A 15,490-nucleotide genomic window follows, 5' to 3' on the forward strand; every position below is an offset into this window, starting at 1 on the left:
TGGCATTGCTTCCACTTACTTGTGCCAGGCTCCTCACTTTCATCTATCCTATCCGACCTCCCTTGGTCAACTCTTGTTCTTTTCCGACCCCGACGCTATTAGGTTTGCGAGGGCTAGGGAGTCTTTCATTTTCACGCCCTTCGTGGCCCTTATCTTCCTATGGCCGATATCTTCATATTTCGAAGTGTCGGATCCCTTCCATTTTTCCCTCTGATTAGTGTTAAATAGAGGATGGTTGCCTAGTTGTACTTCCTCTTAAAACAATAATCACCACCACCACCATCTCAATGCCACCCTATCCTGTGCTAACCTTTTCATTTCTACGTAACTACTGCATCCTACATCTGCTCTAATCTGCTTGTCGTACTCAAACCTTAGTCTATCCCTACCGTTCCTACCACCTACACTTCCATCAAAAACCAACTGCACAAGTCCTGAGTGTCTTAAGATGTGTCCTATCATTCTATCTCTTCTTCACGTCAAATTTAGCCAAATCCATCTCCTCTCAGCAATTCCATTCAGTATCTCTTCATTCGTGATTCGATCCATCCATCTCACCAACAGCATTCTTCTGTAACACCACATTTCAAAAGCTTCTATTCTCTTTCTTTCTGAGCTTGTTATCGTCCATGTTTCACTTCCATACAATGCCACGCTCCACACGAAAGTCTTCAAAAACATCTTTCTAATTCCTGAGCAAGTTTCTTTTCTTAATGAAAGCTCTTCCTTGCTTGTGCTAGTCTGCATTTTATGTCCTCCTTACTTCTGCCATCGTTTCTTATTTTACTACCCAAGTAACAATATTCATCTACTTCCTTTAAGACTTCATTTCCTAATCTAATATTTCCTGCATCACCTGCCTTCGTTCGACTGCACTCCATTACTTTACTTTTGGACTTATTTATTTTCATCTTGTATTCCTTACCCAAGACTTCGTCCATACCATTCAGCAGCTTCTCGAGATCTTCTGCAGTCTCAGATAAAATAACAATATCATCGGCAAATCTCAAGGTTTTGATTTCCTCTCCTTGGATTGTGATTCCCTTTCCAAATTCCTCTTTGATTTCCTTTACTGCCTGTTCTATGTAAACATTGAAGAGGAGGGGGACAAACTGCAGCCTTGCCTCACTCCTTTCTGGATTGCTGCTTCTTTTTCAAAGCCCTCGATTCTTACCACTGCATACTGATTTTTATACAGCTTGTAGATAATTCTTCGTTCTCGGTATCTGATCCCAATCACCTTGAGAATCGTAAATAGTTTGGTCCAATCAACATTATCGAATGCCTTTTCTAGATCTACGAATGGCCTTGTTCTTCTTGATTCGATTCTCTAAGATCAGACGTAAAGTCAGGATTGCTTCACGTGTTTCTACATTTCTTCCGAAGCCAAATTGATCTTCTCCCAACTCAGCTTCAAATTGTTTTTTCCATTCTTCTGTAAATAATGCGTGTTAGTACTATAATTGGATGGTTCGGCCGCCTCCTCCCCCTCCCGCGGCGCGGGAAATTTGAATTCTGGCGGGAAATTTGAATTTGGCGGGAAATTTGAATTTTGGCGCGAGATTTGAATTTGTAAACAAAGCCACGTGCTTTTTGACAGCTGTCACCGACAACAACGCATCGCTAACCTCACTGCTGCCATCTTGACGGGCCTAAACCTTAGTGGTACCAACTTAACCTAACTAGCGCGAGGTAAACAAAGCCACGTGTTTTTTGACAGCCACGTGCTTTTTGACAGACAACAACGCATCGCTAACCTCAGTACTGCCATCTTGACGGGCCTAAACCTCAGTAGTGCCAACTTAACCTAACTAGCGCGAGATAAACAAATCCACGTGCTTTTTGACAGCCACGTGCTTTTTGACAGATTTGTAAACAAAGCCACGTGCTTTTTGACAGCTGTCACCGACAACAACGCATCGCTAACCTCACTGCTGCCATCTTGACGGGCCTAAACCTTAGTGGTACCAACTTAACCTAACTAGCGCGAGGTAAACAAAGCCACGTGTTTTTTGACAGCCACGTGCTTTTTGACAGACAACAACGCATCGCTAACCTCAGTACTGCCATCTTGACGGGCCTAAACCTCAGTAGTGCCAACTTAACCTAACTAGCGCGAGATAAACAAATCCACGTGCTTTTTGACAGCCACGTGCTTTTTGACAGATATGTAAACAAAGCCACGTGCTTTTTGACAGCTGTCATCGACAACAACGCATCGCTAACCTCAGTACTGCCATCTTGACGGGCCTAAACCTCAGTAGTGCCAACTTAACCTAACTAGCGCGAGATAAACAAATCCACGTGCTTTTTGACAGCCACGTGCTTTTTGACAGATTTGTAAACAAAGCCACGTGCTTTTTGACTGCTGTCATCGACAACAACGTATCGCTAACCTCAGTACTGCCATCTTGACGGGCCTAAACCTCAGTAGTGCCAACTTAACCTAACTAGCGCGAGGTAAACAAAGCCACGTGTTTTTTGACAGCCACGTGCTTTTTGACAGACAACAACGCATCGCTAACCTCAGTACTGCCATCTTGACGGGCCTAAACCTCAGTAGTGCCAACTTAACCTAACTAGCGCGAGATAAACAAATCCACGTGCTTTTTGACAGCCACGTGCTTTTTGACAGATTTGTAAACAAAGCCACGTGCTTTTTGACAGCTGTCATCGACAACAACGCATCGCTAACCTCAGTACTGCCATCTTGACGGGCCTAAACCTCAGTAGTGCCAACTTAACCTAACTAGCGCGAGGTAAACAAAGCCACGTGTTTTTTGACAGCCACGTGCTTTTTGACAGACAACAACGCATCGCTAACCTCAGTACTGCCATCTTGACGGGCCTAAACCTCAGTAGTGCCAACTTAACCTAACTAGCGCGTGGTAAACAAAGCCACGTGCTTTTTGACAGCTGTCATCCGCCATCTTTAAACTACAGAGCGCTGTGCTGCCCTCTTTATCGTAGTAGATGTAAAATTCGTCACCTGTCATCGGCAGTGCTGCCATCTTGGCGGGCCTAAACCTTAGTGCTACCAACTTAACCTCACTAGCTCGAGATAAACAAATCCACGTGCTTTTTGACAGCCACGTGCTTTTTTGACAGCTGTCATCCGCCATCTTTAATCCATAGAGCACAGTGCTGCCCTCTTTAGCTACTTACCTTTGAAATGTGGTGGCGGATAATTTAAAAAATGCTTTTTGACAGCAGCCGTCTTGCATCGCAAACCGCAGTGCTGCCATCTTTAGCTAGATACCTGTGGTGGCAGACAATTCCACGTGACAGCAGCCATCTTTGAGCACAGTGCTACCCCTCTTTGTGGTGGCGGGAAATTCCACGTGCTCTTGTTTGGAAACAAATTCACGTGCTATTTTCTGACAGCTGTCATCCGCCATCTTGCATCACAAACCTCAGTGCTACACTCTTTAGTTGAAATGTGGTGGCGGCAAATTCTACATGCTCTTGTTTGGAAACAAACCTATGCGCTTTTTTGACAGCTATCATCCGCCATCTTTAATCCAGAGAGCACCGTGCTGCCCTATATGTGGTGGCGGTAAATTCCACGTGCTTTACAAACCCATGTGCTTTTCTGACAGCTGTCATCCGCCATCTTTAATCCAGAGAGAACAGTGCTGCACTCTATGTGGTGGCGGCAAATTCTACGTGCTTTACAAACCCATGTGCTTTTCTGACAGCTGTCATCCACCATCTTTAATCCAGAGAGAACAGTGCTGCACTCTATGTGGTGGCGGCAAATTCTACGTGCTCTTGTTTGGAAACAAACCTATGCGCTTTTCTGACAGCTGTCATCCGCCATCTTTAATCTAGAGAGAACAGTGCTGCACTCTATGTGGTGGCGGCAAATTCCACGTGCTCTTGTTTGGAAACAAATTCTACTCGCTCTTCAGCTGTCATCCACCATCTTTAATCAAGAGAGCACCGTGCTGTCCTCTTTGTGGTGGCGGATAATTTGAAAAAATTCTTTTCTACAAGCAGCCATCTTTAATCCAGAGAGAACAGTGCTGCCCTCTTTAGCTACTTACCTTTGAGGCGGTTAATTTGAAAAATTCTTTTCGACAGGCAGCCATCTTTAATCCAGAGAGAACAGTGCTGTCCTCTTTAGCTACTTACCTTTGAGGCGGTTAATTTGAAAAATTCTATTTAACAAGCTGCCATCTTTAATGAAAAGAGCATCGTGGTGCTATCTTGCGGGTAATATTTTACGTCACAGCTGTCATCCACCATCTTGCATTGCTAACCTTAGTGCTGCCCTCTTTAGCTACTTACCTTTGAAACAAAACATCTATTTGACAAGCTGTCACCCGCCATCTTGCATCGCAAACCTCAGTGCTGCACTCTATGTGGTGGCGGATAACTTGAAAAAATCTTTTTGACAAGCAGCCATCTTTAATCAACAGAGCACCGTGCTGACATCTTTAGCTACCGCCATCTTACATCGCTTACCTCGCTGCTCCACTCTTTAGTTGAAATGTGGTGGCGGTAAATTCGAACAAATTTAATCACGCATCGGGAAAGCTAGAGTAAGCACGTGCTGTTGTGATGACGTCATTGTGCATGTTTAGACTTGTCCGTTTTCTTAAGAGTAAGTCGGTGTAAAGGAATGTGGTAGCGGTAAATTCGAACAAGTTTAAACATGCATCGGGAAAGCTAGAGTAAGCAAGTGCTGTTGTGATGACTTCATTGTGCATGTTTAGACCTGATCGTTTTTCTTAAGAGTAAGTCGGTGTAAAACAATGCAATAAGTACAACATTTTTTGAATGCGATCAAATATTTATTTACAAATGTACTACAACAGTGTTCGTTTTTGCTGCTGACAAGGTTAGTGTGCTTCTTAACAACGTATGCTTCTGAAATGCCTCCTGCAACATTCAAATTAAACAAAGCATTTAGAAATATATTATACTAAGTATGTTATGCTTTACAGAGAAGATCATATACTTCTTACCTTGCTGTTATTCCTTTTCGGAATCATCATCATCATCATCATGAGGTACTAGAGAAAGTTCATTCATACACTGTGTACAGTGTTCAATCCTCGGATTTGGTCCACCCCAATCATCTTCACCATTTTCTCCTCGATGCTTGTAATGTCGTTCACAAGTTCTGCATAAAGCTACTTCGATTGACATCTTACTGTGTAGAGGAAGGATGTCCCAAAAATTATGTACGTAAGAGGCAGCGTACGTATATAAAAATCCTGGTGGTAAGTATTGAATAAGATGTTTCGGCATCGACGATCTACGTTTATAGAACATCTTAATAGCCTCACTCACTCGTGAAACATAAATAAGATTTGCGTATGAGCATGCAAACAGCATGCACATTTACAGTTTGTTCCATAACGTACGATGTCGAAGCACACACTAATGAAAATGATAAAGATCTATTCTTATTTATAGTCTCGTAACAATATTCGTTAGCGGATGGTAAGTAACATCACTCATATGAATAATAAGACAATAGGCTGCTGTGTTAGCAGGAATGTTTTCAGATGTTTCAAATTCTAAACGAATATCAACTGGAGATTCTTTTATAGATTCTTCATGATAAGAGCAGTCTATAACTACAATCGGTGCTTTATTTTTAAATTCTTGAGGTGTAAATAGCGGACGATCTTCTTTCTGATAATACGATGATTGAAATTTACAAAACATGTCATAGAGCATCCCAAACTTATTTTTCTCAAAGTTAATGTCGATGTTTTCGTAGGGATACGTAATTCCGTTGAGATATAGTCTAACGTGTCTTAATTAGCAGTGATCAAACAGTGAGCTATCTTTTTCGTGATTGAATTTACGATTAGTTTGAAATCCAAAAATAATGTACAAGGGCTTCTCAGTAAAACGTGATGTTTTAACAGCCCAGCTATGCTTGTTTGTAGGTGGTAACACAGGATATTCATGCAGCTCCCAACTTCTAAAACGTATAGGTAATGGTGTATCATTTTCTACAATCTTGAGCAATCGAAGTTTTTCACGATCAGATAAGGTTACATGCGGAATCCGCCACAGTATACGATGCAGTGTTATTTTCGATTCTACAGGTGTTTCTACTGCTTTAAGAGAATTGTAATCACTTCGATCATGGATTAGAATAAGCTCTTGTTTTGCGTTGATTATAATACGTGTAAAGTCTTCTGCGAATCCAAAAATATGTTTCAGTGATAACATACCCATAAAAGTACCATCCTCATTAATCATCCAGTTGTTAGTAGCTTTTGGACACCATCCAGCCATCCGCAAAAGATTAGAGTTTCATTGCACTTGTAATACCAACATTCTTCGTTCGATCTATTTCAACATTATTTACTTCATATCGCGCTTCAGAAAAGAGAAAAGCTAGAGCATGGTTGTTTAGTTGTGAAGTGCCTGGTCCACTTCCATCAGACTTTTCTAATCGTCCTTCAATATAGAGGTAGCTTTCGTGTGGTAAGGTGTAAACATCTTGTTGATTAATAATAAAATGAATTTCATCATTGTTATTTAATCCAAACGTAAAAGGTTGATAGGAATGAAGCTCGCTTCGTACTACACCTTCATGACTTTCTACTGTATTCGTAATGTCTAGCATTTCTTCCATTCTGTTGTAGTAGTGTATATCCTAAATCTTGGAGTATCTGCTTATGGGTATCTGTTAACTCGATGAGTCTCTGCACACATGTAGTATGTCTTCGGAATGTACACCGTGTTTTATAGATGGTTTTCATACTGGTTTAAGATGTAGTTTGTAAGCTACGTACGCGTGCTGATCTAAATGAATAAGCTGATTATGTTTATTTACAAGTCTAAGAGTAATGTTGCTAATGTGTTTTACAGACACAGGATGATAAAGAACTACTGCTGGTTTCTCACAAATAGTATATCCACGTTCCTCTGTAACAATAAAGTCGTGCAGGACGTGTGAAGGTTGTAGATTACTATTCAAATCTGTAATAATATTACAAGTAATGTTCACATTATAATCATCGAAGAGTTTATAGGTTGATCAGACTCGTAACGTACGTTCGGTAGGAGCTCCCTCGATGAAAATCCAAGCAGTGGTCCAATCGAATCAGGTTGTGATTTGAAGTCAATCTTAAATGATGATTCAATAACACATTTTGTGTAATGTTGCTTATAGTGATTGAGAACTTGTAATTATGATTACTAAAACTATCTTCCCCAAACTGATCAATTAACGTACTTTCAATATAGTCGTGAATATCATCTACTGTATAACTACCTGAGGGTAGTGTTAGCACATACTCATCGTAATAGAACTTGTTTAAACCATCACGCACATTATAGATTTTATTGTAGCTTTCAAACGATACTAGTCCAAGACTATGCGGCTGATAACCAAGTTCGATTGGTGGATTAAAATAGACGGTTGTTTAAGATCCTTCCCCACGTACAGCAAACGTTCTTTCACTGTTCGTCATCACGTAGACACTAATGCACTTTCTCTACTGTCTGGGTTTGATATAAGAACATAAGACATAATCGTCCGCACATGCGTGTATTAAAGTTTTGCACACGGTTTTTATTGTAAACAATGTCTGCACTGCTTCCGAAATAATGTATGAGCTCAAAAGGAGGAGGTAAATCTCCATAGCTATCAAAATACCATACGTTAGATTTACGTTTTACATAAGCAACGTAATGAGTTCCTGGTCCACGACTGTCGTCCAAGTTAATTACGGCACTTTCACGTTCACGTGGGCGTACTGGTAGTTGATCGCGCATATACACTCCTCGAAAATAATGAATTCCTAGTTGTTTAGCAAACGTAAAAACTTCATCATGCGTTAGAGCTCGATATGGCAGTGCATTCAGTAGAATTTTTTTGGAGAAATGTAGATACCAAGCCCTTTCTTGTATGGCGCTAGCTTCATGTTCACACCTTTGCCTCGTAACGCAATTGCCACCATCGTCTTGTTATGACGTTCACTCTCTTTCAACTGTTGTTTCGCTTCTTCTACAGCTTTGACAGTTCTCGCTACAGCACTAGCACCACCTAGCAATGACCCTAAAGCTGCTAAGCCAGCAAACAGCGCAGGAAGAAATCCTCCTCGTTTTGGTACAGGAATAATTCGCGCACGTTTACTAAATTGCTCTGCACTTTGGAGAAATTCTCGCTCTTGCTGCGCGTAACGCCTTAGTAATAGCTACACGAGGATTGTATTCCCCTCGAATAGCTTTTTGCGCAGCCTTTATAACATCTTTCCATCCAACAGTTTTTACTTTCTTCTTCTTCTTCATGTCGTTTGGATATCGTTGTTTCACCATGCTGGACACGACTTTACTAGTCAAGAGCAAATCATAAACTAACCGTTGCCTCTTGTTTCGTTTAATATATATATTACTATTACGTACTTTATGATTCAGTTATCATGAAGATTATAAAGCAGCAAGACACGCTACCTGTTACCGACATTGTACCACATCTCTTACCTAGTTCTAGTACAACTACAAGAAAACGTCATGGAACGTTGTTTCCTTTTACTGTTCGATGTATTATATCAGGTCCGTCGGGATGCGGTAAAACAAATCTTTTACTCACACTTATTACTTCTGTAAATGGTGTACGCTTCGAGAATATTTACGTTTTCGCAAAGTCACTCTATCAGCCGCTATATACTATTCTACAAACTGTAATGCACGATCTAGTTAAAGATGGAATAAGATATTTTAAATTTAATTCACATGAGCAAGTACCATCACCAGACGATGTGCTTCCTAATTCTCTTATGATCTTTGATGATGTCGAAACAGAACAGCAAAACGTTATTCGTGCATTCTTTAGTATGGGTCGGCATAAATATGTTGATTGCATCTATTTGTGCCAAACCTATTCTCGTGTGCCTAAGCAGTTGATACGCGACAACGCAAATGTTATTGTGCTTTTTCGGCAAGATGAGCGCAACATGCGACATGTGTATAACGATCATGTTAACACTGATATGACATTCGATGACTTTAAACGTATGTGTGCTAAATGTTGGTCATTACACCGTTACAGCTTTTTAGTTATTGATAAAGAAAGTGATGTACAGCATGGACGATATCGCTTGGGTTTCGATCATTTTATATGCATCAACACAGAATTACAGTAACTACTTGATTAAAAACCACCATCATGTTAACATCTAGCAAGGAGATCACAAAACATATCATCCAAGCTCGAAACAATATTCGACGGAAATTTAAAGAGCTTAAACGTATTCAAGCAGACACGGATTTATTTTTAAAAACACAACTAAGTACACCACTCAAAGAAATTTTTAATTCTACTTCATTACCGCAGTCTACTTCAAGTTTTGCTTCTATGCAAACATCATATCATAAAGAGAAGCATGAAGAAGAAAAGCATGAAGAAGATACGGAAGAGAAGAAGCAGGATGTACATCAAGAAGAGGAAGATAAGGAAGAAGAAGAAGAAGAAGAACTTAATGATACATCACCATCTAAGCGTGTTGAGTTTTTAACTACAGATGTTATTGCTGAAACACCTACTACATCGACGCAAAATCTACCATCTTTGTCTGAGGTTATGATTACACCAGAGTATCGCTATCAGTTTAGAACTTTTATTCAAGATACCTATGGATCTCTCTTTGCACCTTATATAGAAAAACTTTTTACAGGACAAACTGACACTACCTACGGTATTCGCTACGAAGATGACTGTTTCCGGATAGGAAATTCAAATGTTAAGATTAATAGCAACAAACTCATTGTAAAAGGTGTTACCTATAAACCTACGAAAGGACTCTTAGAACTTCTTTTCTCACGAATACCTGACAAGGATATAATTTTACAAGATGATCTTAAAAAGTATAAAGCAATACTTTTTGCTACTGATGCAACACGACGTAATTACAAGAGAACAGAAACTGTAAATGCGAATAAGAGTTACAAGTATCGTGAGTTTATTTCTAAGCTGTTTCCGACTGCACGTAGTCTAGACGTTATCTACAAGCCTTTGTTGCCGTATGTGGATGTAAGATACTGGAATGACCCAAACTTACTCGTTGAACGATTACAACTTTTAAGAGCATCGCAAGAGGCTGGTCACACTGGTCACGGATCAGAAATTCTAGAAATAGAAAGAGAACTACGTTATGCCGGTATTATTTTGTAATGGCTCGTCAAGAGAAGATCTCACCTGTAAAGGTAAACATCGCACATGAGTTACATAAACCAGCACGTCGCACCTACTGTCGCAGACGCGTTATTACACGAGGAAAACATGATCACTGGCAAGCAGACTTAGTAGAAATGATTCCATATGCTTCTAGTAATAAGGGCTATAAGTATCTACTTACTGTTATCGATGTGTACTCAAAGTTTGCTTTTGCACAACCCGTGCGTTCTAAAACAGCAGCTCAAGTTAAAGAAGCATTTAAACATATTGTTGAAGAATCGAAACGCTGTCCAAGGCTTCTTCAAACTGATCAAGGTAAAGAGTTTTACAACAAGGATTTTTCTTCTTACCTCAAGTTACTTGGCATTCAACACTACTCTACGTTCAGCAATCTCAAGGCAAGTGTTGTAGAACGCTTTAATCGTACACTCAAAACAATGATGTGGCGAGAATTTACAGCGCAAGGTTCATATCGTGGATTGATCTGCTACCTAGACTTTTATCTACCTACAACGATACACCTCATCGCACTATCGGAACAAAGCCACGTCTTGTTACAAAGAATACACCTCGTCTAGATGCTATTCATCTTGTAATTAAAACAGCTGATCCACGTCGCCATCGCTTTAAAGAAGGTGATTTCGTTCGCATCAGCAAACACAAGTCTATCTTTGCAAAAGGATACACACCTAACTGGAGCACTGAAATTTTTCAAATCAGAAGTGTTAAGCTTACTAATCCAGTTACGTATTTACTTCGCGATCTCAGAGGACAGCCTATTGAAGGAGGATTCTACATCGAAGAACTGCAGAAAACAAAATATCCTGATCACTATTTAGTTGAACGTGATATTCGACGTCGTGGCAATAAACTGTATGTTAAATGGCTTGGTTTTAATAACAGCTTTAATTCATGGATTAATAAAGAGGATGTACTTTAAATCTTATGTGTGTTTTCTTTTAATCCTCTACGTTTCCTTTCTTCTAAGTCACTAGGACATGCTGTAGGATTAAACAACACCTGTAATATGTTTTGACAATTCATATTTATTTTAGAATATATACATTTTTATCCTTTGTTTATTTTATGGTCTTTGTCACTCAGTTTTCGTTTTATTGCACCAACAACGACAAGTGCTGCTATCTTCTTCTGAGCAGCTAAAGCACTAGGTAATAACACACACACACACACACAGCATAACTTTACGAAGCAGATTTTAACAGCTACACGATATACTCTATGCAGACAGCATGTAACTACGTGTCAGGCGAACGTGTTCTAGGGCCGCAGAGGAGATGAAGCACGAAGAAAAGAAGATCAATCACTCTATTGATGAGTCCACGCTCAACATGCTTCCTCATCTTTCTCCCAGCACGTTTCTTCACCTTTTCCTTGTTTACTCTCTCCACAGCCATGATAAGTGTTTATAAGCGAAGACAACTCATTAGTTTTAGGTCCGTGATACAGTTTAATTAGTTGACATGTACGGCACTGTCTCACAGAAGGTCTTCTAGCTAAACTCACGTGTTCATGATGTAAACTACACGTTTGAAGCTCTGACAAAACAGGATCTTGAGTCCACTCACGAGGCACCTTTTCCCAAATCTTCTTTACAGCATTCGCAGCTACATTAACCAAAAATGCCTTTGGTAATGCATTTAACTCTTCTTCAGTAAAAGTGTTTAGTTTCTTTTTGCATGCATAAAACTTTACGATCGCCTTTTCAACTGCGTTACACTTAGTATCTGTTAGAAATGACATGATGTCTTTACTCTACAAATGTTTCTTTTACACTAAGGTTATTTCGACACTGCACTTTACATATGTTGTTCACTTCCCGGCATGCACTGCGACACAACCAATCAAAGAGCATGCATACATGTTGTAAAGACTGTTTACTTGTTTCTCTGCTATGCTCTTTCGGAAGAGTTTTAAATGATGGGCACCCCAATTCATGCATGTCGATAACTTCACATGATGATGGTAGAAACTCACGCAACCATTCTTTCTTTTCACAACCCTTTAAAAGAACAAGATCTGCTCTTGACAAATGTGCATTCATCATTAAAGGTAGAAAAGGATAAGGTATTCCTTTTTCTTCCCACTTCAAACCTAAATTGTTTTCAATCCACTGAGTCTGCTTTTTATCTTCATCTGTTTGCAAACAGTAAGGGAACGGTGGACTAAATACTAAACTAACAAGTTTTGGTGCCCAAAACACACTGCAATCTAACACAGCCACCTCTTTAAACAGAAATTTGTTTCCGTTTACTTTAAAGCCTTGCACATCAACTATTAATGTTTTCGTCATGTTTGCACTCCACACTCTATCACTGTTTCTCGAAGACTAAAGCTTTTAGTCAACGAACGGGTTTAAACATGCACAATGACGTCATCACAACAGCACGTGCTTACTCTAGCTTTCCCGATGCGTGATTAAACTTGTTCGAATTTACCGCCACCACATTTCAACTAAAGAGTGCAGCAGCGAGGTAAGCGATGTAAGATGGCGGTAGCTAAAGATGTCAGCACGGTGCTCTGTTGATTAAAGATGGCTGCTTGTCAAAAAGATTTTTTCAAGTTATCCGCCACCACATAGAGTGCAGCACTGAGGTTTGCGATGCAAGATGGCGGGTGACAGCTTGTCAAATAGATGTTTTGTTTCAAAGGTAAGTAGCTAAAGAGGGCAGCACTAAGGTTAGCAATGCAAGATGGTGGATGACAGCTGTGACGTAAAATATTACCCGCAAGATAGCACCACGATGCTCTTTTCATTAAAGATGGCAGCTTGTTAAATAGAATTTTTCAAATTAACCGCCTCAAAGGTAAGTAGCTAAAGAGGACAGCACTGTTCTCTCTGGATTAAAGATGGCTGCCTGTCGAAAAGAATTTTTCAAATTAACCGCCTCAAAGGTAAGTAGCTAAAGAGGGCAGCACTGTTCTCTCTGGATTAAAGATGGCTGCTTGTAGAAAAGAATTTTTTCAAATTATCCGCCACCACAAAGAGGACAGCATGGTGCTCTCTTGATTAAAGATGGTGGATGACAGCTGAAGAGCGAGTAGAATTTGTTTCCAAACAAGAGCACGTGGAATTTGCCGCCACCACATAGAGTGCAGCACTGTTCTCTCTAGATTAAAGATGGCGGATGACAGCTGTCAGAAAAGCGCATAGGTTTGTTTCCAAACAAGAGCACGTAGAATTTGCCGCCACCACATAGAGTGCAGCACTGTTCTCTCTGGATTAAAGATGGTGGATGACAGCTGTCAGAAAAGCACATGGGTTTGTAAAGCACGTAGAATTTGCCGCCACCACATAGAGTGCAGCACTGTTCTCTCTGGATTAAAGATGGCGGATGACAGCTGTCAGAAAAGCACATGGGTTTGTAAAGCACGTGGAATTTACCGCCACCACATATAGGGCAGCACGGTGCTCTCTGGATTAAAGATGGCGGATGATAGCTGTCAAAAAAGCGCATAGGTTTGTTTCCAAACAAGAGCATGTAGAATTTGCCGCCACCACATTTCAACTAAAGAGTGTAGCACTGAGGTTTGTGATGCAAGATGGCGGATGACAGCTGTCAGAAAATAGCACGTGAATTTGTTTCCAAACAAGAGCACGTGGAATTTCCCGCCACCACAAAGAGGGGTAGCACTGTGCTCAAAGATGGCTGCTGTCACGTGGAATTGTCTGCCACCACAGGTATCTAGCTAAAGATGGCAGCACTGCGGTTTGCGATGCAAGATGGCTGCTGTCAAAAAGCATTTTTAAATTATCCGCCACCACATTTCAAAGGTAAGTAGCTAAAGAGGGCAGCACTGTGCTCTATGGATTAAAGATGGCGGATGACAGCTGTCAAAAAAGCACGTGGCTGTCAAAAAGCACGTGGATTTGTTTATCTCGAGCTAGTGAGGTTAAGTTGGTAGCACTAAGGTTTAGGCCCGCCAAGATGGCAGCACTGCCGATGACAGGTGACGAATTTTACATCTACTACGATAAAGAGGGCAGCACAGCGCTCTGTAGTTTAAAGATGGCGGATGACAGCTGTCAAAAAAGCACGTGGCTTTGTTTACCACGCGCTAGTTAGGTTAAGTTGGCACTACTGAGGTTTAGGCCCGTCAAGATGGCAGTACTGAGGTTAGCGATGCGTTGTTGTCTGTCAAAAAGCACGTGGCTGTCAAAAAACACGTGGCTTTGTTTACCTCGCGCTAGTTAGGTTAAGTTGGCACTACTGAGGTTTAGGCCCGTCAAGATGGCAGTACTGAGGTTAGCGATGCGTTGTTGTCGATGACAGCTGTCAAAAAGCACGTGGCTTTGTTTACAAATCTGTCAAAAAGCACGTGGCTGTCAAAAAGCACGTGGATTTGTTTATCTCGCGCTAGTTAGGTTAAGTTGGCACTACTGAGGTTTAGGCTCGTCAAGATGGCAGTACTGAGGTTAGCGATGCGTTGTTATCTGTCAAAAAGCACGTGGCTGTCAAAAAACACGTGGCTTTGTTTACCTCGCACTAGTTAGGTTAAGTTGGTACCACTGAGGTTTAGGCCCGTCAAGATGGCAGCAGTGAGGTTAGCGATGCGTTGTTGTCGATGACAGCTGTCAAAAGGCACGTGGCTTTGTTTACAAATTGAAATCTCGCGCCAAAATTCAATTTTCCCGCCAAAATTCAAATTCCCCGCGCCGCGGGAGGAGGAGGAGGCGGCCGAACCATCCAATTATACTACTCGTGTTAAAATTTTGCAGACATGAGATACTAAACTAATGGTGCGGTAGTTTTCACACCTGTCAGCACCGGCTTTCTTGGGAATAGATATAGCAACATTCTGCCGAAAATCAGATGGGACTTCTCCTGTCTCATACATCTTACACACTAAATAGAATAACCTTGCCATGCTGCATTCTCCTAAGGCAGTCAGTAATTCAGAAGGAATGTCATCAATTCCAGGTTCCTTGTTCCTATTTAGGTCTCTCACAGCTCAGTCAAACTCTGACCTCAAAACTGGGTCTCCCATTTCATCAGCCTCAACAGTCTCTTCCTGTTCCAGAACCAAATTATCTACATCTTTACTTTGATACAACTGTTGGATATGTTCTTGCCATCTTTCTGCTTTGTCTTCTTTCCCTAGAAGTGGTTTTCCATCTGAGCTCTTAATATTTTTTTTGCTAGTTGCTTTACGTCGCACCGACACAGATAGGTCTTATGGCGACGATGGGACAGGAAAGGTCTAGGAGTGGGAAGGAAGCGGTCGTGGCCTTAATTAAGGTACAGCCCCAGCATTTGCCTGGTGTGAAAATGGGAAACCACGGAAAACCATTTTCAGGGCTGCCGACAGTGGGGTTCGAAC

Source organism: Anabrus simplex, chromosome 12 (assembly GCF_040414725.1).
Source record: "Anabrus simplex isolate iqAnaSimp1 chromosome 12, ASM4041472v1, whole genome shotgun sequence".
Taxonomy (NCBI): Eukaryota; Metazoa; Arthropoda; class Insecta; order Orthoptera; family Tettigoniidae; genus Anabrus; species Anabrus simplex.